At 40.0% G+C, this 22203-nt stretch overlaps 1 non-coding gene and 1 pseudogene across 1 annotated transcript; one reads left to right on the plus strand and one right to left on the minus strand.

Annotated features, from left to right (window-relative positions):
• LOC146441980 (chloride channel protein B-like) overlaps positions 1-22203 on the plus strand; it is a 76166-nt pseudogene that overhangs the window by 13361 nt on the left and 40602 nt on the right.
• On the minus strand, positions 13035-13107 carry TRNAA-AGC (transfer RNA alanine (anticodon AGC)). Its single transcript has one exon. It is a non-coding gene; the product is annotated as a tRNA-Ala (tRNA).

A 22203-nucleotide genomic window follows, 5' to 3' on the forward strand; every position in this document is an offset into this window, starting at 1 on the left:
GGTATTTTAAGTTTCATTCTACCTAGCGTAATGTTACCAGGGGAATTTATTGTACTCCAGAGCATGAGATTTTCAGGAAACTTTACTTTATTTTCACATAGACCATTGGACTAATTCTAAAGGTGAAACTTTCTCTGTAGGTATCGTTTTTCTTCTTGATGACTGGCCAAAGCTTGTGGTTTATATTACAAAAAACCCCAAAGAGTATACTGTGCCACCTTTCATTTCCAGCATGTGGAATACTCTCTTGGCTTTACTGCCACACACATGCAGTTAGTGTAAAGTGCATATTTTACTTGAAAGCAAATATCTCAGTATATCTTTTCCTTAGCAAAAATATAGGTAGGGAGAAAAAGCAATAAAATCATGTATGTCTAATTTTACTTTTAGTGCAGGATTGGAATTAGGTAGAATATAATGCAAGATATTTGGACCCTGCAGTAAATAAACCAGATTTTTTTTCTACAGATTAAACTCCTTCCCTCTGAATTCCAACACCTTTAATATTAGATCTCTCTAAATCCTTTGGGAAAAGATATTGTTACAGCTATTGGTAAAAATAGCATTATTAAAGTTTTGCTTAGTACACAGAGTACCTACATAGGTGATTGTTGTAATCCTGGTTCTAAGGCATAATATATCTTTAGTCTGTCCCTACTCTCTGTGAGTGCACATGCAGGTGTTGAGCTTCTGGTGCCTAGGAATGGCTGCTGGGATTCTCCCTTTGCCAGACCCAGTTTCTCTGTCTGCAGCACCCTGTGGACCAACTCTTGAAGCCTGGCTGGATTTTGATCCTGGTATTTGTCCTCTCAGCAAGTACCACCCATGTTTTAGTACAGCCACCTGGTGAATTTGTTAAATTCTAGGCTATTTGTAGCAAGAACGAGAATAACATCAGGGGTCAAGAAGAAGAGAAGCAAGGATAAAAAATAGTTTGAACAATAAGAGAACCCCAAGCTCAAACAATTTAAGGCAGGCTGACAGCTGATGTTCTGTCTAATCCACTAACCCCAGGATTATACCAGGTTAGGGATTTTTGCAGGCAGCTCTTGACATGTGACCTTCCTGCATCTTGGCAGGTAGCTTTTTATGCATTTTATGATCTCTTACTCTGTCCAGATCCTAATCATGACAAAAAACTCTGTAATTCTAAACCTGGGCTAGGGAAATAATACCCTCACAACTTTTAATAGATTATTACCGACCTGTTGACCCCGTTTTGTTGCCTGGAAGATAAAATTAAAACACGATATTGCTTTCATCCTTGCTGCTTGTTGAGGAGTCAAGCAGAAAATTCAATTACTACTACAGCTGCCAGATTATGTTCTGTGCCTGTGATTTGTTGTTTCGTGAGTTGTTCTAGCTCAGCATGAATTTCCACAGTTTTGCTTAAATAAATTTACTTATAAATTATCTCAGTGCACATAGATGCAGATTGACACTTAAGAAATGAACATTCAGCAAAGCACTGGTTCAGCAAAGTCTTTTGAAGTGTTCATTAAGGCCATTATGTCTTGTTTTTCAGATGTAACCTGAAGTGCTGAGTGCCAGTGGTAAGTGCAGTACATCATAGTTTTCTGCTATGTGTGCCAACACCAGTGTCTACCTGCTTGGTTCCACTCCTGTGAGGTGTGAAAGAAGAGATCAGCTTTAAATTAATTAGCTGAGTGCTCTAAACCACAAGGAAGATTTATTTCCTCTATGGAAATTACTTTGAGGTATCAGGTTTTGTGAGAAAGGATGCAATAATTCATGTCACTGGCAGGATGCTCAGAACACTTTTTTCTCCTTTCTTTGACTCACATTAAGAACTTGCTGGACATGAACATCTTGGCCTTCATTTTACCATCCTCCTTGGAGCATTTAGAGGTCTTGTAGGAGCTTTCTTTTTTTTCCCTAAATTTAAACATTAATCAATTACATATGCAGTTCTTTAATTCAATTCCAAAATAATCCCTTAGAAATAAAGCAACCTTTTATTTAAAAGAGACTGTGCTTATCTTTGTAAGAAAATAATATGTTTCTCTTAATTGTATAACATTTACAGTGGCTAATGAGGGCAGGTCACAAATTCCTGGATGGAAAAGTGAATCTGACTTGCTAGTACTTGATAATGTGCAACAGAGTACAGCAAACATGTGGATTTCCAAAATGCATCTTTGTATCTAATGTTGGTAGGTATATAAGAATGAAGAAGATTTTTTTTTTTTACTTTTTTGGTTTGGTTTTTATGCTTGAAGTACTTTACGTGTAGAATTCTGATGAAACTTTATCAGCTTAGTGACACCTGGCAGTGATGTTGCTGTGCTTTCGCATTTATTTGCAATCCATGGAGAGCTCAAATGTCCTGATAAGACATGATGGGGCCATTTTACATCTAGGCTTTGGAGTTTCCATTTGGTATCATATGTCTTTGGGGAAAGCCATGCCATTGGAAAAGAAAGGGTATAGGCAAAGGGTTCCCACATTTTGAACATTTTAATGCTTTTCAGTTTTATCCTTATAGCCTAAGCATGTTGTTATGAAGAACATTATGAACTTAATATTCCTCTAAAGATAGGCTGAGAGAGTTGGAATTGTTCAGCCTGGAGCAGGGAGAGCTCTGGGGAGACCTTAGAGTGGCTTCCAATACCTATGGGGGCCACAGAAAGGCTGAAGAATGACTTTTTACAAGAGCATGTAGTGACAGGACAGGGGGGAACGGCTTCAGACTGAAAGAGGGTAGGTTTAGATTCCATAACAGAAAGATTCTTGGCTGTGAAGGTGGTGAGAAACTGGACAAGGTTGCTGTGGGAAGTTGTGTACTCCCCATCCCTGGAAATGTTGGCCAGGTTGGATGGGGCTTTGAGCACCCTGATCTAGTGGAAGGTGTCCCTACTTATGACAGGGGTATCGGAACTAGATGATCTTTCAGGTCCCTTTCAATGCAAACCATTCTATGATTAAATGTGAAGAGAGAGAACCTTCAGATATTTTCTACTGCACTTTTAGTAAATTGTGCAAATTTGAGATTCTCTGCAAGTTTCTTTAGTGAATATCTACTTGTCCTAAGTTTTCTTTATTTCCACTATTTTTTAGGAATTGTTTATGAGGAGTTTTCCAGTCTTTTTAAGTATTGAGATGACTATCTTTAGGTAAATTGGTGCACACTGAAGCCCCTTTCCTCTGCCCTCTTTTAGGCAGACTTGCCAGTATGTTTTATGTATGCCATATCTGTTTTTTATGTATCCTGCTGTACACTTTCTCTTCTCTCCCTCTTGGAGTTGCTCAGCTGTAGACCAATGAGTTGGCTATAACAATGCTCTCCTCCCATCAGCCCAGACATCCCTTCAGCAGCTTCCACTCAGAGCCAGCAAAATACATACGTTTTGGGGAAAGGCAATCACCTTGACTTGCATCAACAGCCTGCCTGATACTGGGAGCAAAACAATATTTTAAATATGAGAGAGGAAACTTGTGGAGCTAAAACCATAAATAACTGTAGGTTGAGGCACATTGCCAAGTCTCTCCAAGCTCTCCACAGAGTGGTACAGATGCACATTTCGCATTGGTTTACCTCTCCATAAGGTCAGAATGAGAGCATTTCATTTAGTCCTTGGAAGTTCTGTGTGTGCTCTGGCAGTCCACCTCCTCCTCTGCCTAGTCCTGCTCTTGGTCCGAGCAGCAACCTGCTAGTTGGGTTCTCTGTTGGCACATCAGAGGTGAAATCTGACCTCGGTAGGAGAAAAAGGAGGAGGAGGGATCCCGGTGAAAGGACTGTGCTGGAGCATGCCTGTGCTGTTGATGACAGCTGAATTTCAGCTCCTCTTAGTGGCAGGATGCTGGCATTTCTGTTGGGAGCTGTGTTCACTCACCATCTTCTGAGGGAACACACCTTGATGAAGCTCGCATCAAACTTTTTGCTTCCACGTTTGAAGGAGTGAGTAAGGTCTGTAGGGAAAGCAGGATTTCTCAGCTTTGGGGAGAGCCTTTCCCCATCCAGCCTTCTCACACTGTGCTACAGCTTTGTTCCCCCATCTTGCTAAAGGTTTGTGGCTTTGTGATGTTGAGCACTGCAATGAGATATCTTAACCAAAATCCAGTTTTCAAACTAGCAGGATAAGGAGCAGAGTCCCATGTGTAATTCCCATTAGTCCTGTGAAAATGCCATGGTTTCCAAAGGATCTCTGCAAGAGATCAGGTTTGTAACAACGATTATTTTAACAATTGGGAGCCAGAGTGCTATGTTTGACAGCCATTTCCCCTACCATTGGGAAACTTTTGGCTTTCTCATGGTACATTACAGAAACCTTGCACAAACTGCTTAAGCACATAAAAACCACTGCTTAGTACTCTCTGGAATAAAAACCAAAACATGCATCAACATAAGCCAGTAAGAGCCAGTATGTTAGAAGACACTATAGAATTAAACGTAAGATCATCTAGCAAAGATTTAGTGCCAGACATAAAGAAAACACTAAGAAAACTCCTAGGAGTTATTTTATGTTTTTCGAGTGGTGCCTTGCTGACTCCAAAAGTTCATGGAGTAGTTAGCACCTTGCCAGCTCATACCTGAAAATGGGACAACAGCATGTGTTTGTAGGGCTGTGGTGCTTAAAGAGCTTTTCTCTAAATATATTTTTACCTTAATCCTGTATTTTTTTAAGTTCGACTTTTTTTTTTTTTTTTTTTTTTACCTTAACTTTGTAGCACGAACTCTTATTCAGACTGTTGTTCCTTTTCTGTTAGCTCTAGAAGATCCTGCTCAGGTCACAGTCCTTATTTTATTATAACTTGGCAGAAAAAAGCAGGAAAGAAACTGTTTGATCTGAGAGAGAACCATACAATTTTTTTTTTTAATAAACTCACATAATGAGGCAGCTGAAAGAAACTATGTCACAGTGACTTTAACAAAAAATAATCTTGTATAAACCAGTTTGCATTTAAACTTGGAAAGAACCCATCACGGTATCTTCCACACCCACAACATAACCCGGAGTACCATTCCTTTGACTGGAATTGAATATCTAATCTTCAGCCCATAGATTAGATGAAGCTGTCTTCTAAGTGCCCTTCTGCCCCTTGGCCTGCATTTGCTTCTCCTCAATTCATCACCTTTCTCTCTGTGAGGAAATCACAATGTAGATAATGTTTTGCCAAGAATCTGGCAGAGCTATCGTTCTTTTTCTATTTTTTTAAATCATGTTGACTAATGCTTCTATTCCAAAAGCTCAGTGTTTCCATGGGCAGGGTGGACAATTTAAGGATATATGCATATATACTTAATATATAAGCTGTCAAAACCTTAAAAGGACACTTGAGAGGATTATTTTCCTTTCTACCTAGCTGTGAAGATAGGCTACTGCTTTAAATGTGTAGCCACTGGCTCCAGGCTAGCTGTCCTTCTCTTTGGACTTTGGAGTTTTGGCAAAAAAATTGACCTGGGTTTGAACTGTCCCAGAGTCAAGTTTTCAAAAACAAAACCTGACCTAGGCTTTGTGAAGACTGAACTACTCCCAGTTTCATCTAGCTGTTGTAGATGTGTTCTGCCCATAAGCTTATAATCTTTGAGATATAGGGAAACAAAGGCTTGAGATATGATCATCTGACGACTTGTCACAACTGCGCACAGCTGAATCTCAACTTAAAGGTTTCCATAAATGTGCTATCTGAGCTGTTTAATAGTTATCCACAGAGTGGATGAAACCTTGTACTTGGAAAATATATTATTACTCTGGTTGTGTGTTCCTGTAATTTTTCTCCAGATGTCTACTGAAATACTTTCTGAATATCTTTTTATTTTGGGTGTATCTTCATTTTTATAGCAATGTAAATTAATCTCAATTAAGATAACAACCTGAACATTAGTTTTGAGTGAAATATAACTGTTATACTGAACTATGTTATGACGAAAAATATGCAGCACTGAAATGCAGTGCAGTCATCTTAGTAAAAACACCCTTTGCTTTTGGTGAATGCGAAGCAGCCAGTGAAAACACCTTCTGCTGTGCTCTATTTCAAACATTTTTGGTTTCATTCATGCTTACATCAAAATAGGTATATGGAAAATTAGAAGGACCTGATAAAGTGTCTTCAGCCATTTGGATTGCCATGTCTGTGTCTCTACCAGGTAGCATCTAATTAGCTTTAGGCTTTATAGGTGTCTAGTATGGCTAGATGTCTAGGAACTTCTTTCTGTTCATTAACTGAGTATTAGTCCTTTCATAACATTCTCATGAAAGCAGGGAAGCAATAAGTTTGCAAGTTAGAAACAAGTCTTTAACTGTTCATGCTGACCAGGGACTTCAAATTTGCATAAATAGGGAGGAATTTAAATTGAAACAGTGGGCCCTTTCTGACACACAGTAATTTTAAGTACCGATGGAAAAAACCTTAATGAAAGAAGCACAGATCCCAGGTCCCTGCTGTGCACAAGTGGGAGACTGCAAAGAACTCAGTCTGGCTTCATCTCCACCACCTGCCATGGTGGGTGTGCAAAGCTCTGCTGTGTGTAGAGCATTCCATGTGCTCCAAGCCTTCCTGGAGGTACCGGTGCTCTCTGGTGGCCACAGAGTCGGAGGACAATTACCTGGTTGCAGCAGTCATGTCCCTGAAGTTAGACTGGTGGAATCCAGGCCTTACTCATTGCTCATGAGCAAATGTGGTATACGTGGGTGGACAAAGGGCAATTTTCTTGTGGTAAGTGATGGCATTAGTGGGTTTAGACACTTTTCTTTCTTTTTTTGGTCCATCCTTACATCTCACAATGGACTGTTTACTTAATACCTGCAGGTAGGTACTACAACTGCTACAGTGTATTTACTGTATTTCTTTCCTTACACACGTGTCTTGAGTGTGAGAAACTCTCAGATGAGAAAAAACCCAGAAATGTAAGTGGGGAGAATCACCATGACCATATATATCTATGTGAATACAGTTATTAACCATTTCTTCCAGTTAGCTGTAATAAGGATTTGGGGTGGAAAAAATTCAAAGGTGCGTCAACCGAGTGTTTAAAATGAATTCATGTAGAGACAAAAGTCACACTTAATCTTTTAATCACTGAAACTTAATCACACTTAGACTTTTCCAGTGAGAGGCATTTGCCAACATGTCAAAATAAGGGAAAAAAAGGGAGAAAGAAAAAACAAAAGGGAGCCAAAAATTTAAAAGAGCATGAAGTATTGCTGTATGTATCACACAAACACTTTTTCAATTTTGAATCCTAATTTTGCTTTAAAAAGTATGTAGGCCTTATAGATGGGTATGTAAGTCTATAGGAGACAGGCTGTGCTTGAACTGAAAATCTGGAGCTGGAAACTGATGAAAAACCTTTGTTTTTCTCAACTCCAGCTGACTGAAGGACATGATTTGATCAGTCCTCTCTATGGGGACACGAATAGGTAACCCAGCCCAAACTGTAATCAGGGAACTTAGAATGGCAAGTATGGTGCTAATAAACAGGCTGGGAATATGTGGCTGAATGGCTGGGAATTTTGTGGGTAAACAGTTGAAGAGATCCTTGAATCTGATACAGGCTTTGCAGTACAAGTATCTTTCTTGAGAAATACATATGAAGAATCCAGAGGAAGTAGAAAAAGCATTGTGCAGACTGAGGTTAAATAATGGTTTGACTTCACAGCCAGTGCAAATGATCACTGCCAACTTCTAGTTTTACAAATTCATAAATTTGCAAAATGGATTAATTCCTCCTTTCACATGGGCACCATCATACACACATTGCATAAAACCAACTGTAAATTCAGACTAGCTTGCCATTAGTGACTGGACTCTTGTAATTTAGGTTTAGGAAAGGTATTCCCCGATTTAATACTCTCAGTAAAAAGAAGAACCGCAAGCTGCTCCCCTCCACCCTCCAGAGGGAGACAAAAGGCAAAGATCACAGGTTGAGCTGAGAACAATTTACTGGAAACAGCACTGAGATAAGGAAACAAATAGTAACAGCAACAATACTAATAACAAAAATGTACAAAGAGAGGGTGATTTACATGCAAAATGCTCAGGAAACCCAGGACAGTGAAAAATAGTGGTGAATGGACCCTATGCCTTCCATGCTTACTCCTTCTTGGAAGGAAAAGAGCCCCTTTTCCCCTGTCCCTGGCCTTTAAGATGTCCCTGATGTAAAATGGTCTTGAATTCCACAATGTCTTCACCACTGATCTGGGCCAGAACCAGGACAATTCTGAACAGTTTATTTAAATATATAGAAAGTAGACATGCTTTCTCCTGCTTTCCACCAATTCTAGTCTGTTATTTTGCTTGCAATACTTGATTCAGTGTTGTTTACTATAATATCGACTTATATTTTCTCCATAAAAGCAGCCTTTGTCACTTACATGCATCAACATAAGGACTGGGTATCTATGGCTATTTGGGCTGCTACAGGAAAAGTCTTTTCCTCACCCTGACATACTTTTTTTTTTTTTTTTTTTTTTTAGAAAAACGTTATAAGGACTAAATGCTTGCAAAATGTTATTTTTCAAAACAAACCTATATTTTGCTGTTAAGGAAAAACATCGGAAACCACAATAATTTCATGGCTTTTTTGTCTGTGTCTGGTTCAAAAATAGTCAGGCTGATCCAACCTGGAGGCTGGATGGTCTTAGTGCCAATTTTTCATTTGGTGTGGCTACAAGTTATAAAGAGTACATCATGTTGAAACTGGATAGATCTGAAAGGAATTAAGCACCAAATTGTTCTGGACTTGGTAAGGTCATGCACATGCTGAAGGTAGTGATGATGTCTCTAATAAGCTTGTAATAAGATTAAATGTGGAAAAGAAGCTTGTTCACTTGTTCTTAGGAATTGAAAAAGGGAATTATGATTACAGCTGTAAGACTTTAGTTAGGATCATTTAGATTTGGCTCATCTTAGTGTAATGTGAGATTATCAGAGATTTATCTGCTCTAGAAGCAGATAAATATCATTAACCTTTTGAGATCCAACAGATTAATAAATAAGTAGCCTTGCCACTTTAAGAGATCCAATAAAAACCAAATAACAAAGAAATTGTAAGATGCTGAGTTTTGTCTTTCGTAGTGATCCAACTCAGTCAAGTGTATGGGTTTGCATTTAAACTGTGATAGTGAAAGACTGCAGCTTCAGATGGGGCTGTATGTGGCTATGCCAGTATGACAGCACTTCCTTCTATCACAGCCTATCCTCATATATTTACAATGAACAGTACTTTCAGTAGTGTTTTGTAGCTCTTCCAGCAGGCGGTGATATTCCTTGGAGAAGGAGGTCATGGGAAGGCAAGAGAAGGAGGTAAAGAAGGAATGGGTTTCTTCCATCACCAAGTCTCAGTACTGCACATGTATTCCTGCATTGTGGCAGTGCAGTCCTCCTGATGCCTCCAGGGAGAAATCCATCCCTACTAAATGCACCGATTTCGAACAGGAGGAGTTGGTAGTACAAAACCCTCTGTGCAAACAAGTCCTACACCTCCATTCTCTGTGCTTTGTTCTTCTTGCTCAACCATTTGTACTTCAGTTGTAAAAAACCACTTTCTTCTGTTGTTTCTGTCTGTTATTTTGGCATTGCTGTAAGCTTCAAATTGCTTCTCAGATGTGATGGTTTTTGTGTGTGCATTCCTTTACTGGTAGCAAAGACATATGCATAGAACTTGAGGCTTTGATATAAGTGAGTTACACAATCATATGGCTTCCAAAGCAGGAGTAATCAGGTTTGTTTTTATTTACCATTATGAATTTGGAATATATTCTTGTTTGAGAGGTTGGAATAATGCAAAAAGCAAATACAAGATTGGGAAGTATCTTGTGTCCCTTTGGTTGCCAATCTGGGGTCTGGAAGAAATTTTCTTGCACTAAATGTTGGCTGCACTTTAACTTTTCCTTGTAGTTCTGAGCGAGGATCAGGTGGGTCAAATACCACAGATCTCCTGCTCTTTGTTCCAGGAACAGAGTTCATATTGTTACTGTTTAGGTTGTGGTGATGTCCAAAACATGCCGGATGCTTTCCAGACTGGAAGAAGGAAGCTGTACCTGTTTGGAGAGTTCAGTTGTTCCGGATGACAGAGATTGAGAAAGTGTCCAGGAACAGTGGAGCTGTACAGAAAGGCTGATTGTGGTCAGCATGATAATTGGCAGTCTAGGCTGCAAAATGTTGAAATAACTGGTGCCAGTATTTACCAAAGGAGAGCTTTGAGAATGTGTGGGACAAGCATCTTTTAGGTGTGGTTTGAGTAGAGCCTGTGCTGCTGTGGAAGAGGAAACGTCTTAACTCCTTCCAGCTCTCCATGGCGCTCTCCAGTGAAAAGCTTTCTAATTGCAAATGCATCCTTCAGCTCAGAGTGCTGTGCTTACCCACCGAAGTACTCCTCAGGAATGATACATGCTTGGTCAGCTAATTCCATTTTATGGAGTTGCAATGATGTGTGGGCAAAGAGGTCAAGGCCAGGCTATGCATTTTAAATTTTTTTCCTGTTTTCTGGGTTTAGACAGCATAAAGTAATTCCTGGTTTTGGGAAGATGGGTTTCAGCAGTCAGAATTTTATGTAGAGGGATATAAGCATTAATTAAGCAGATAGATTAGTAGAATAAAAAATTGATCTAGTAAACTAGATTTATTCGTTAACAAGACAAGTTAATTGGGAGATATAAGGGAAAGTTGGCTTTCTGTGTAAAATTTATATCTAATAGACACATTCTATACAGGCAGCAAGGTAAGTTATATTCATCCATTTAATTTTTATTTTGTGTTTTGTTTTTAATATTTAAGCATAAATCAGCTTAAGAGGGAAATTTCAGAAACAAGCTGTTTATCAAGTACATGGATTGGTCCAGATGGAGCAAGATATTCTAATCAAGCCTTCAGTCAAGGTAAGGGGAGTTACATGATTGAGAAACTGAAATAACTTGAGGGTATATTGAAGTATATTTACTCATGACGCAGGTTTTCTTTAAAGTAATGCAATGCTCCCTTCTGATGTATCAGAACTAATTGAGACAAATATGCTGGGAAGACCCTGAGTTGCTACCTCTGAAAAGAATGGGGAAAGAGCCTTGTTGAAGTAGTACAGTTGCCTTTCTTTGGCTTAAATTGCTGCAATTTCTCCTTATTTAGATCGGGATTAACATCATACAGACCAGGCTGGAGAGAACATATATTCCTTGTTTTCCTGGAAGTGTCCCAGATGCTGAAGCTGTCATGTAAACTCATGGCTTTTTGTTCATAAGGTTTAGGCAAAAGAGAACTGCTACAAACTGCATTTTTGTAAAGGGACCTTTTAATGTTTTGCATCTCTGCACATCTCTTCCTCTGTGTTGCAGATGCTGCATTTACAGTTGAAAAAGTAAAGCAAGGGATCACGTATCTTTTTAGATGTGGGAGTCATGAAGAATCCAGATACATATCCCTCTGCATTGCTTTGGCATTTTATTTCATTCTTATCTGTTGAACAGCAGGCTCTGGGGTTGCCAGTGGCCTGGTTATTCCTATGCTTCACTTTGTCCTGGTTTGTGCTTCCTGTACAAAAGGCTTGTGCCAAGTAGCAACAATCTGAATTGTAGGTCGAAAGCTTGGCAGTAGCGAAACACTAAGTGCTTAAAAGAGGCTGTATAGGTAGAACAGGATGGTTTGCTTGGAAAGACATGCTAAAACTGTGGGAAAAAATGAAGAAATATCATCTGAGAATAGCTGTGGAAGGACCATAGCCAAAACTGCGGACTTTCCAAGTGCGGATCATTTGAATCCTTTGGGGATCCAGAAAGAGTCTCGGCTTCTGGCTCCATCTCTGTAACTGTAGGAATATGGGTTCAGATCCAGACTTTTCATCTGTTTCTTATGTACATGATAGCCTGAACCTTAATCTTGGACATAACACCCTGAACTTTGGAGAAAACTGCAGTTGGGTCTTTTGTTGTAGTTTTTAGAAAGCTGTGGTATAGACTAGATCAAGGTTCTTGCAGTAATGCTGAGAGGCTTAACGTTCAGCAAGCAAGGAGTCGTGGCTGGAGAGTGCACAATGCAATTCAAATACTGAAAAAAAATCTAAAAAGAGTTAGTTGTGTGCACAACCTTCTGCCTTTGCTCTACCCCTGTGTATTCACCTCCTGCCCTCCCCAAAGTGTCTAAATCAATTTTTAATATATAGTGTTTGTTGAAACATGGTGTACTTGGCTGAAAGGATATAGATAGTTAAGTCTATCAGTCAGCACTCATGTTTTTGACCCAATAATCTAATTTTTATAACTATTCTAGAACTACTAATAGTTTAAAAACCCATTCCAGAACTGCATCCATCAATCAAATAGACCAATTGTATGAATAAATGGGAAAAAGTTGTGTAATGCTGTAAGACGATGTTTCTCAAATCACAGAATCTTAGAATACCCTGAGCTGGAAAGGACCCACTAAGATCATGAAAGCTCACCTCCTGGCCCTGGACAGGACACCCCAAGAATCACACCATGTGCCTGAGAGCATTTTCCAAATACTTCTTGGACTCTGCCAGGTTTGGCGCTGTGACCACTGCCCCGGGAGCCTGTTCCTGTGCCCAGCTCTGTAAGAAAAACCATTGCCTGATATCCGACCTAAACCTCCCTTGCCACAGCTTCAGGCCATTCCCTTGACTCCTGTCACTGGTCATGAGGGAGAAGAGATCAATGTCTGCCTCCCCCCATCACGAGGAAGTTGTTGACTGCACTGAGGTCTCCCCTCAGTCTCTTCTCAAGGCTGAGCAGAGCAAGTGACCTCAGCCACTCCTCATAAGGCTTCCTCTTCAGACCCTTCACCATCCTCGTGGCCCTCCTTTGAATGCTCTCTAAAAGCTTAATGTCTTTTTTATGCTGTGGTGCCCCCAGCACTCGAGGTGAGCCCTCTGCCCCGGGGCAGAGCAGAACAGGACAATCCCCTCCTTTGCCCAGCTGCCGATGCTGTGCCTGATGCACCCCAGGGCATGGTTGGCCCTCCTGGCTGCCAGGGCACTGCTGACTCATGTTCAACTTGCCATCCACCCCTGGGTCCCTTTCTGCAGAGCTGCTCTCCAGCCCCTTGTTCAGCAAAACTGACAGTGGAGAATGCGGGCATCGATCCCGCTACCTCTCGCATGCTAAGCGAGCGCTCTACCATTTGAGCTAATTCCCCCCATGCACAGTCAGAAAAGAAATAGCCATATAATATATACCATAAAAATGGCTATTGTATGAATAATAATAATAATTCACAATTTCTGGAAGCAAATGTACAAATCCATTTCATTGTCTGACAATCAAGTCTGTATATCTAATTCCTTGCATATGGAATGAAATGTTGTGTTTCAAATCAGCAATTAACTGCACAACTGTGCTACATTTTGGTTTAGCTCTTCACAGCTTCATTCCTGGTTGATTTTGGGCAGGTCATAAATACCTATTACTCCTTTCTGCCCATTTGTTATATGACTGTAAAATTTTCTTGCCAGGTTTATGGGGCGAATGCAGACTGAATTTTGAGAAATTGTACAAGGCTGGAGTTCCAGAAGTGTGGCCTTTTAATCTGAAATATCCCAGTGTGTATTTCTGTGACCTATACTTTTGACTTTTGCTGTAAGGTTAATTCTCATTTTGCTTTGAAAGACATGAAGACAGACATGCTGTCAGTCCTGTTTCTTCAAAGTGTGGTAAATCTGGTAGCTTCATGCTCATGATTGGCATTAAGTCAATGGTCATATTAAGGAAGGTTGCTAGAGCTTTTTGTGGGAAAGGAGTCTCTACAGAATTTTACTAAATTCATTTGAGATAAACAGAATATTAGAGCATTTCCAGACAGCACCATCACTGGGAAAAGGATAGCTCTTTTTCTTCTTGTATACAGAGGAAAAGTAGGCAGGATAATGGGGCTGATCCTTGTTTCCTTTTTTGGTGCTCAAACTAATGAATATGGAGTATGGATTGATACAGATCTCTGCTGCCATCAGAGCTGCCTCATTTTTCAGTGGTGTTTTAAGACTTACCATCCCCCTCACTGTGATAATGGTAAATATGTTGAGTTTTCAAGTATTTTTGTGGCCAAGGTTGATTTGAGCTTTTGCTGCTGCAGCTAAATAAAGCACTGGTGTCCCATGAACACTGAACCAGAGAGAAATAAATTATTGGCCTGGCTATTTCTAGTTTGCCTGAAGAGGGTTTTTTGTTTTGTTTTATCTGGGAACTTTTACTTGTGAAGTGTAAGTTTAGAAATAACACTTTGACTGAGAAATATGACTGTCTCTTTTCCTATTTTTAAATTTTTGGAGGCTACAGAAATGATAATGCCATCAGTGAGATTTAGAGGCAAGAACATGGATGTTTCTGCTGGGTTACAAAACAGTGGTAGGTCATGCTGCTTCATTGGGAATTCACTTCTGTGGGGAATGAGGGCCTTGTACAATTCACCTTTTAATGTTGGGGTTTAATATGGAGTAAGTGAAGGATTTAGAGTATAGGCAAGTGATCTAATGGGAAACCTCACAGGTTTCTCCGGATTCATTTGGAATGCATTTCATATTTCTGTTTCCTGGCCCCCTCTTTTGCAATGTAACATCTTGAGTCTGCACTACAATACTTGCCAGGCAAGCTTCTGAAAGCTAAAGTATTTGCAAACAATATTCTTATACATAGAGAGGGTGTTCTTTGCTCTCCTCAATTGCAACACCTTGGGACAGTGAGTTGTAAGGCACAGCTGAAATTCAGCTTAATCAACAGAGAAGTGAAGTTGAGGTCACAAGGGGGAGGTTTTCACCCTTCCACGGCAGGACATTCAAGGCCTGTGAGTATTAGTGTGTGTGGAAATTTCACCCATGACTAAACCCAGACTTGGTTGCCCAACTGGCTTTGCCCAAAAGGATCTCATTAAAATCTTTGCAGATGTCAGAATTCACACGGAGTGACTAAGCCTGGATTTTCCCTCCTAGTACACTGTTGCGCAGTGTTTGATAAAGTAGCTGTTTATTGGCACTCACACCAAGCTGGGTCCATGTTAGTGATGGGTTGTGTAAATTGTCTAGGAATTTTTTTTAATGGTCTAGCTTGAAAGGTGGCGTGTGTGCAAAAAAACTTCTCTATTGTGAAATAATAATTAGATTGATTATGGAAAAAGTCATCCTTCAGTGTCCTCTTGGTGCCTTAGCACTTACTTATCCATTAAGTGATTAAGCAGAAATCGACTCTGGTATTTCTGCTTCTGTTAATGCTGTTATGCATCTTTTGGAAGTTACTGTGAATTGTTGGCCAACTGCTAAGTCTGTAAGACTTGAAGGGGGGAATGTTGATGCCTGAACACTAGATGTAAGTTTTTTGAGAGCCCCAGTTATGACTAAATATAATGTCTTTTCCAAAGTAGGCCTGGATTTTCTTGTAATGGCTCAATATATTTTAAGTATAATTCGTAAACCATTACTTTACAGTCTTTCTGCAGGTATAATTCTTCAGTGGCAGAAGCAGTTGATTGACATTTTCCTCAGCTCACAAGGCTGTGCTTTATCACAGAGAAGTGAGGGGTGATTATATGCCAGAGCACTTGCTGCTCTTGGATGCCAGAACTGCTTTTCAGTAAGCTCCACCACAGGGGAAATTCCTACATTTTATTTTCTTCAGTTTCTCCCTACCTTCCCCACTACCTGTACTTGTTCTTTGTTTTCTGAGGGCCTCTGCACATGCACATAAAGCATATACAAAACAATAACTGGAAAATCTCAAGAACTGTAGGAAACCGAGTTGAAAAGGCCCTAGAAAAATGAGGAGGATTGCATTGCAGTGTGTACTGAATTCCCCTAGGTGTCATGTTCTAACCCTTCTGTGCCTCTCTCTGCACAGGCAGATTCTGTTTCAATTTATGTTCATCCAAGACAAATAGCTGCATTGCTTGAGGAAATATTAATTTTTGAGGAGAAAAAAGGTCTTGGACATGACAATGCAAACACATAATTAAAAGGTTGTGCCCTCAAACCATAAAATGCACATATTTTTCCTATATTGTCTGATGGGTTCAAAAAGAATTGGGAATGTTTGTTTTGGCTTTTCACAGCCTTCCATTTGGAAACAGTTATGAATGTGGGACTTGTAGCGAACAGGTTTGTAAGATGCTTTTTTTTTTCCTCATGGCAGACCCCACAGGCATCTGCCCACCTCTTCTTTCTTGGCTGCCTGTTTCTACCCCCCATGCTGACACTTGACCCTCATCCTCAGCTTTTTGTGGCAAAGGGTAGATGTGGTGACATTTTTTTTGGCAAGTACAAGGAATAGCCTTATGACTTGCCTTCCCACAGCCTTCTGTTTCCCATGTCTTTTTAAGTGTCATGTGTCCTGAGCTTGCAGGCCTCAGGGTGCTCTGGATGTGGAAGAGGAATAGCATCTTTCTACAGTGTGTTTGCTCTCTGGCTAATTCTGTATTTTTAATATTCCTTTTATTTTTACTTCTCAATAATGATGCTTCATAAGTGTTAAAGAGGAAAGGTGGCTCTGGGCTAGACTAGTATTAGTGTCTGTGTCCAGTACTGTTGATGAACCTGTGTGCAAGCTGAAAAAAGTTTCATTTGCACCAATTTGGATCCTTTGTCCCATGAGTTGTCTTTCTTTCTACTACACATGATAGAAAGTAACCCTGATTCTCACCCCTTTCTTGCCTATTCTGTTCAAACAGAATTAAAGCAACATATCAGTTTATTGGCCAAATTTCTTTCTCCAAGAAATCTCTTCTGATGGATATGGGGAATGCAATTAATTCCAAAAAGGTTAAGACTTTAAACCCTTCTCTGAGTGTGAAACACTGGAATATCAGTCTTTTGACAGATGTAGACTAAAGGAGAAAATAGAGTATTCCTTAGGATTTGGAAGTGGAAATGCAATATCATTAAATAAACCAAAGGGAAATCTTAAGGGATTAAATCTCCCAAAGTCTGTCCCAGAGTCTCCTGCTCATGCTGGGTGTGGCTGCTGTGAAGGAATGGGTTGTGCTAATGGGCATGATGTTGGTACTGAAATATGCCCATCTGGTAGGGGTCCAGAGCATCATGAAAAGTTGCTTGCTAATTTCTGTCTGAGTCTGCAATATGGCAGAAATAAAAAGCTGAATGTAAAATCATCTGGTTCTCAAGACAGTAATGAAGACTCAGAGATGATGTTTGTTCTTTCTGTTGTTTGGTGCCTATATCAAGACACTGGCAGAGCACTGTACATAACAAATTATGCTGCTGGAAGTGACCACTGTCCCATGGTTAGGAAATTTGATATATATTTCCTATATATGCTCCATTAAGTAACAAAAATGAACATTTTTTCCCCATAATTTGAATACCTCTTGTAATGTATACTTCTGACATGCTTCACAGCAGTGTTCCAGGTCATCTGGAGTAAATGTGATAAAATGGCTGTAACAGCACGAGGTAACAACTAAATCCTAACCTCTCCTCTCTCTGCATATTGCTTCAGTACTTCTAATTCAGGCAAAATCTACTTACCTGAAATTATAGGTAGGATGCATGGCTGCAAATTCTGGGGTTACCCTTCTCAGTTCCTCTGAGAGAGACTCTCAAGAAGTCCAAGTCCTTTCACAAGAAATTTAGGTAGAGCATTGTTTTACAGATGTGATGCAAGGACATAGCACAGACAACCACACAATCCAGGTAACTACAGAGAAGTTATAACAAAATCAGAATGATAATATAAGATGTTAGAAAAATAAGCACAAGACTTCTAAAATGCATGTCAAATCTGCCTGGTACCAGTCCAGGTTTTTCACCAGAGAGCTGCATTGCTCAGTGGTTGTAGGATGTGAGATGCTGCATTTGAAACCCTTTGCAGTAATGATGATGCAAGCAGGAAGGATGTGTTTGAAAATGCTAACATGAGTGTAAATTCTGAGTCTTCCCTTCTTGAGCTGAGTCAGGTAATAGTGCATAGCTAGTGTTTGAAGACCAAACAGGGAAAACAATCTCTGGCTGCTAAAGAGACCATCAGGGGGCCAGGAAACCTCATTGACTTAAATTTCTCTTGAGGGAGTCCAGAACGAATGGATAAGAGCTCAATTCTACAGATGAAGATGAATGAATTGTACATTAACTGGGCAACAAAACAGTGATATGTATCAGGCTTGCATTAAACGTGAATGTTAATGGCTGAAAATTCAAGGTTTCTTCTTGACTAATGGGATGCTAGAAAAATTCTGAACAGCTGTGCCTTTGAGCATCCTTGTGGGTCCCTTCTGATTCAGGATATTCTGTGATTCTTTGTTATGTGAAACAGTAGTGCCTGTTTGCCTTGAGCAACCCCTACCTCCATTTGGGTGGGAGCTGTTTCTGCCACCTTGACCTCCTGTTTTTCCCTCTTCCCTTCTGCTCCTTGAGCTGGAAAGTGAGGATGAAAGCAGCTCACAGCATGAAACGGTTTGTCCCTCCCTGGTTTATAAGTGCCTGCTGGCACTTGCTGTGTCATGTAGGCAACGAGAAGAGCCTGCAACGAGAGCTGGGTGTTACTCCAGGAGGTGCTCTGGCAGAGCTGGCTGGACTTAGAGATGCAAAGGGTTTTCAGTGCAAACTATGTCTTATGTGAGACTTGCTTGTGCACTTGCTGCCTTAGAAGTTGCTATAGTAAGAGAAAGGCCAAGGTCAGGTTGGATGGGGCTTTGAGCAACCTGGTCTAGTGGAAGGTATCCCTGCCCATGGGAAGGGGTTTGGAACTGGATGATCTTTAAGACCCCATCTAACCCAAACCATTCTATGATTCCATGAAGGAAATGGTAAAAATACTCTTTAAATGGCTGGCCTCAAAACACCTTAAAACAGGAGTGCCAGTGCCTTTCTGTAACGTACAGTTTCCACCTAGTTTGTCTTAAGTTTATTTTTTTTTGGTAAATTATTAAATATTCAAAGTGACCACTGGCACAAAGCTGGTCTTCTGTACCAGTGCCCTTATGCCCTTGCAAACAGATTAGCAGCTGACTCTGAAGTGACGGGACTCAAGGGCTGCAGCATAGTTATTCAGATATATAGATTCAGAAAAGGGAGACTATTGGATTTTGGTCCATGACAGGTTTCCAGGATAGGTCTTATGGCATGAGTAATTACAGGAAGCAGGATATTTTGCAAGATGTCAAATTAAGTTATTTATTTGGTCCTTTTTGTTTTAAAAGAAACCAGTCTTGTTTTCAGCACATAAAACATGGTGTTACATCTGGCTAGTTGAAGGGAAGGGACATCCTTTCCAAACTCGTAGTGACATCCAAAGCACGATCCTTTCCTTGATAAGGATTATAGTTTGCTGAGGTGTGAGGAGAAAAATTCTCTGAGAACTGAATATGCTTTTGGCATACCAGGAAGCAGGAGAACAGACTGATTGGAAATATATGAATTTCTTGTTCATGTGAAAGATCTTATGATCAAATAAGATTAATATGATCTTATGGTCAAATATAGTAAAACAACTTTGTGCCTGGAGTGATGGTAAACATTGAAGTCTGTAAAGAGTTGCTTTTTTCACCACCACTGATTTAAAAAAATTTGCTCCTCTATTTTTGAATGAAAGTGAGGACTTCAGATTTTTTTTACAAAAACCTTGGGCATTTCATCAGAAAGCTGAACATATGAAAACCAAAAAATAATTAAAAAATTACTTGTCTTGCTACAAAATTTGTTGTTCCATATTAACATTTTTCTTTAAGGAATGAAATATTTACCATGAAACAGCAAAGAAAATTTCTTGGTATGTTCAAGAAGGAGGCCCAGTGCATGGTGCATCGTGGGAGACGTAGTTTAATCTGAGGGGCCAAGCCAAATCCAATTTTAAAATTCTCAAGAGATGACAATATAGCATTTCAAATGAAAGCTTCTTGGATTCTAACCTAAAGATTACTGCTCTATAGGGATGATAAACAATTTGTCAGGTTGCTGGAACCTTCAATAAAAGATGTACACTTGCAGGGAAAATGAAAAAAAACAAAACCCTTTTCTCTTTCTGGAAGGTATCCTTGTGAACCCAGCCCAAGAAAATCAGAACAGGTCCCCTGTGATTCCTTCATTCATCATCTGTAAAGAAGAACTGAAACTATGAGACAGTTGGTTAGCCTGCACGTAATTCCCAAACTAGAGGAGAATGCAGCTCTATCTCTAATATAGCTGTGTCAGCTTTGGTACCAGGTTTTATCAGTAAAATAAACAGACATGACTGAATTGTACATGGATTCAATTGGCACTGAACTTTTAGAAAGTTCAGTTGTGCATCTGAAATATTGAAAATGAGATTGCATCTCTGTTTTAAATACACACATTGGAAATGAAGTTGTAATGTGAGAAGATAACATTTTTATATAGTCATTTTTCTGGCTCTAGCTATCGGTAGCTTTAAAAGTATTTTATAAATAAAGGGATGTAGTGTATTACAACACACAATAATACATTTGGGACATGTAACACAAAGCTTAATGAAAGTTCACGAGAATATAATGTGCAGAAGTTATTTTTAATTCACAATATCTTATCTGTTTTCAGTTTTTTGAATTACAAAATGCAATTGGGATGTCTTACATACTAATTCTTTGCCAAATTTAATTTGTTTCCATATTAAAGGCCTTTTCCAGTTACATTGACATGAAAAGCATCTGAAACCATTAAATTTTGTCATCTTTTTAACTTTAAACCTTCAAAATGCTGCCAATAGTGTTTTTTCCAAATTTTGAGAAAATTATTTATCTCTGGGACAAAAGCTACAACAACAAACCTATCTTTTTATTTTCTCTTTTCTCTTTCTTTTTTTTTTTCCTGGCCTAAGGTGTTTATAATAATTTTGAATTAAACTCCCCGTGTGACCGGATGCTCTAATGACTGGGGGCTTGTGGCCAGAGATCCCCCTTTGATTATTGGACCCTGCTGAAACAGGAGCAAGTGGTTACACAACACAGCAGCTGCTGGGCTGGACACGGCCTTTTGGTGGGATGGAGGCTCCTACTATGACTCCTGAGAGAGCTAAATCCCTCAGGAAGGACCATGGTCTGCCCTCGGGAAGAACAACTTCCTGAGGGAAGCATCTTTTGTTGCTACAGTTTCCCCATGTTCTCTGGTTTTTTTGGACATGGAATAAGGCTGGGTTCAGGATGCTTGAACAAGACCGAAAGGAGATGGGCACTGAGGGGAAGCTGTGAAAGCCTGGGGGAAAGTAGAAGCATTGAGGGAAAGAGGAGCGTGAATGGCATCCAATGGGACCTGTCCTAGTAATGGCTCTTCTCTCATTCTGAAATATGAAAGAGTGATGATGGCAAAACTCTTGAGTTCCTGATGGATGTGTCTCAGGCAAGCATGCAGAGCCAGACCTGAGCTCTTTTTTTGCATCTCTAAAGTAAAACCCTCCTAGCACCCCAAACTGGCAGTGGCCAGCCAGGTTTTTGTCCATCTGTGAGTTGTGCAGTGTTGTGAAGTAGAAAGGCCTTGCAAAGTGAGGGCCTTGCTGCCCTTGTAAAATCCTTGCTCACTTCTGTTACTTTGGCTAACTAAAAAAGCATTCTGATAATAACTCAGCTAAACTAGAGGTGACAAACAAGTTACATAATTGTCAAACAATCATTAGAACCAATCAGTGCTCACACCATGGGGCTTGTGGTTGGTTGTACCTGATGTCTGTTTCTATGGGTGTCTATGGTGGTTGGTTAAGCACATTTGTTTTGCCTCACAAGAATGCAAACTGATTACAAACTAACAGTTTAAGAACCCTGGATTTGTGCCATAAAATGCCTTTGCCATACCATAGTGGAGATCATGTGTTTAATGCTGCAGTGCAGCAGCAGGTGATTTCTGTAGTTGCTGGTGCAACTTGTAGAATAGCAGTGCCTGACTACAGAAAGGATGAAGTTGCACAGACTGTGGAGATAGTTGGAATTGTGTTGTCTGCTGCTTCACATCACACAGCTAATGGTTGACCTCAGGTCACTCTGGTTCTGCTGCTCCCATTTCACCCTGTTCCTCAGTGTGACCCTTGTTTAAGAAAAGATAATTTATTTGGAAGGTTTGAGTCATACTTGTGCTTTTCTCCCACTTGTTTAGCAGAGAGTATGCAATACTTGGGAGGGAACAGACGAAGACAAGGGAGAGAACTGGCTGTAACAAATGACTACATCCTCACGGCACACTTTGGCAGCACAGACCTTGGGAGATCTCTGATCATGCCTTCCTCTGACTCACTCAAGATGGAAGGGTGTGAAAGGGACATTGGGTTCCTGGGGCAAACATGGAGAGAAAAT

Source organism: Lichenostomus cassidix, chromosome 2 (assembly GCF_008360975.1).
Source record: "Lichenostomus cassidix isolate B80296 chromosome 2, HeHo_3.0, whole genome shotgun sequence".
NCBI classification, from domain to species: Eukaryota; Metazoa; Chordata; class Aves; order Passeriformes; family Meliphagidae; genus Lichenostomus; species Lichenostomus cassidix.